The 3252-nt window shown below is 39.4% G+C and overlaps 2 non-coding genes across 2 annotated transcripts; both read right to left on the minus strand.

Moving 5' to 3' along the window:
• Positions 1–919: 919 nt before the first annotated feature.
• Positions 920–991, minus strand: TRNAM-CAU (transfer RNA methionine (anticodon CAU)). The gene has a single exon. It is a non-coding gene; the product is annotated as a tRNA-Met (tRNA).
• Positions 992–2921: 1930 nt separating this feature from the next.
• TRNAK-UUU (transfer RNA lysine (anticodon UUU)) lies at positions 2922–2994 on the minus strand. The gene has a single exon. It is a non-coding gene; the product is annotated as a tRNA-Lys (tRNA).
• Positions 2995–3252: the final 258 nt, after the last annotated feature.

Consider the following 3252-nt stretch of genomic DNA (forward strand, 5'->3'; position numbering starts at 1 on the left):
CCTGCCACTACATCTGGGCAAGAGGTTGACCCCTTTACTCTCAAAGTAAAAGTCTGGTATTGTACCAGCCAAGCCACATAGGTCCTAAGAAGAGATTCTTACTCATAATGAGAAATGATTTTAGCACATATCACTAATGTTGACTGGTATTGTAAATGAATTATTGAACTCAGAAAAGACAGCTAAGGAGGTGGTTTGAATTCCATGGAGTCAATTCATTGAACAGAAGTGTATTCATGTACTCTGAGCATAACTTGTATTCGCTAGTGAGCTGTTACTTGGTTTTTTATTTATTATTTATTTTGCACTAAGTCTAAGAAATCAAACTGGTCTATATAGGATTAATGTAAATAAGATCAATACAACAGTCCTTATTCATTTACCTACGATTTGTAAAAGGCAAGACTGAAGAGGTGGAACCAACTGATTGCCTTCAGCAAATAGTTATTGAACTTAACATTGGCACCCAAAAAAGGACTTTTCTGGTGACCAAGGAAAACAACAAAAGTTAATGACAAAGGCAGAGAGGTGGAGAGCAACTAGTTTAAAACAATAAAGTTATTATATGTTGTCGAATACTTTTTAAAGCAAATAATTAATAAGGAAGAGAATGTCCTGGCAATTAACAGAAGTAAATGTGGGTCTTGTCATCTCCACGGTGAAATCGCATACAACGTAGTAATAAAAAAGCATCTCAGCTGAGTGTATACTTTTGTTTGTCTGACACTGGGAGGAAAGGAAGTTTCCAATGTAGGAGGGTGTGGCTCAGTGAAGTAGGTGACTTTTGGGAGAATGGTGAGATTTCAAAGGTACACATAACTCAGAGCAGAAATGCCGGTTTTCAAGAATGGTTGAACGCATAAAACCTAGGGACTTGGTTTTTTTTTTTTTTTGCGTGTGCATTTAGCTGTAAAACTCATAGCAGAGGATGGTTTCGATCCATCGACCTCTGGGTTATGGGCCCAGCACGCTTCCGCTGCGCCACTCTGCTAACTGGTTTCCAAACGTCACTGATCTTGATTTCAATCATCAAAATCACCTTTCAGTACCGACAAAATTTTCATTTTCTAATTATTTCATTTTGCACCTGATCGTTTACACTGTCCCTATCTCTGCCAAGGAAGTCGAAGACTAGCTACTCGATAATCAGATGGCCTCAGGCCATAACCTCCAGATCTGTGCTTTTCCAACCTGCCAAAGATGTCTGAGCCTCTTAGCAAGCACTCTTTTATCACAGCGAGCCTAGGAGGAGGGCGCCAAGCAAAACACTAGGCGTAGTCTTCTCGGGTAGAATCCAGGCAGTCGTGGAGCGAACGCAGCTGCCACCGGAGAGGAATCGTATTAACAGTCTTATTTGTTTCTATCAAAAAATTTCATAGACAATCGTAGAAGAGATGTTTTTCCCTTGATGAAGTAAAAATGATTAATTTTATTAAAGTTCAACTCGAGTTGTGTGTGTTCTGTGTGACGAAATGGGAAGTATACATAAAGGACTTCTGTTGCATACCTCAGCACAATATTATCTCCCGAAAAAGCACTCCTCCAACTGATTCCGTTACAAGCATAACTAGCGGCTTTTTCAGAAAACACCATTTTTATTAGAAAGAATAATTAACAAGCTATAGTTATTAAGACTTGGTATTTGACAGACTGATTTTTTTTTTTAATTTTTAATTCACCAAGTGAGCCTGCCACTTCAAGGAAAATAACTGACAGTATTTGTGACCAATGATAAGATTGGGGCTTTCTAGCAAAAATTTGAATATTGCAAAACTTGTATCCATTGTCATGAGCTTGACAACTTCCAACTTCTGACATTTATGAAATTGTTAGTGATAGTGTAATTTTAAGATTTTTAGTTGACAGTAAGTATTGTACGTATATATGGGGTATAGAGTGATATTTCGATACATGTATAAATATGTAATGATCAAATGAGAGTTTTCTCATTTGCTTGCAAAGGCACAAGATTTTAAACAAAACAAAAAGGGTGCCCCTGAAATAAAGAGGATAAACCTGATGTATAGCTCAAATTATTACATGACAGCTACAATTTCGATTGGATCCCTTTTGGGGCCGTTTTGACAAAAACACGAAAAAATAATAATAAACTAATAAAGATAAGATCTTCCTCTTCTTGTAGCTTATATCTATCAATCAGGGAACAGAGCTTTTAGGAAGTGCCTGAACACCAGCTCTCGTTTGCAGCTTCCTTTATGATGACGCTAGACGGGTCATTCTGGAATATTGCAAATCTTTTATCATTAGTAATGTAAGCTTTTGGATGATGATGGAACATGGGCTAAGGCTAGCATGCTCTTTTTTTTTTTCTCATTTACTCTATCTCCCTGTCCACACTAAGACTGAAGGACTGCCCTCTTTCATTTTCCTTGGTAAAGTGGTGAGCACTTTACCAAGGGGAGCCCGAGGACTCTCATCGAATTGCTAGTCACATACACAATTAACCAATTTTTCTTTCACGAATTATTTTTGATGTCATGTCTAAGAACTCCTCAGGCCAGGAGCGATGTCTCACGCCTGTAATCCCAGCACTTTGGGGGGCCGAGGCGGGTGGATCACCTGAGCTCAGGGGTTGGAGACCACCTAGGGCAACACGGTGAAACCCCGTCTCTACTAAAAATACAAAAAAATTAACCGGATATGGTGGCGCACGCTTGTGGTCCCAGCTACTTGGGAGGCTGAGGCAGGAGAATCGCTTGAGCCCCAGAGGCGAAGTTTGCAATGAGCCGAGATGGCGCCACTGCACTCCAGCTTGGGCTACAGAGTGAGACTCCGTCTCAAAAAAAAAGATAACTCTTCACCTAGCCCTCTGTTCTCAAATCTTTGCTACTGGCTAAGGTCAAATTCAACTGATTTCTTGATGTTTCCTCACACTAAGCAAGTAAAAAACATGTTGTTAGCGCCTGGACAGGGACTTGAACCCTGGACCCTCAGATTAAAAGTCTGATGCTCTACCGACTGAGCTACCCAGGCTGCCTAAGGAGTTTTTTCGTACAGTTCTGCAAATAGGATCAATGATTATGACAGTTCAGTGGAATGTACACTGATTCTTACATGCGAAAAGAGTAACTCAGTAGAAGTTCCACAGGATCAATTCAGCCACCATTCCTTTATGTTTTCTTCAGGTTGATAGAAAAGAAATGTAAGTAACATAAAAAAAAAACCAAATTCTTATTTGTGTGGTTCGTGCACAGAAAGTTAAACAAGAAAACAACTGATTGCTCCTAATAA

Source organism: Hylobates moloch, unplaced genomic scaffold (assembly GCF_009828535.3).
Source record: "Hylobates moloch isolate HMO894 unplaced genomic scaffold, HMol_V3 SCAFFOLD_20, whole genome shotgun sequence".
Taxonomy (NCBI): Eukaryota; Metazoa; Chordata; class Mammalia; order Primates; family Hylobatidae; genus Hylobates; species Hylobates moloch.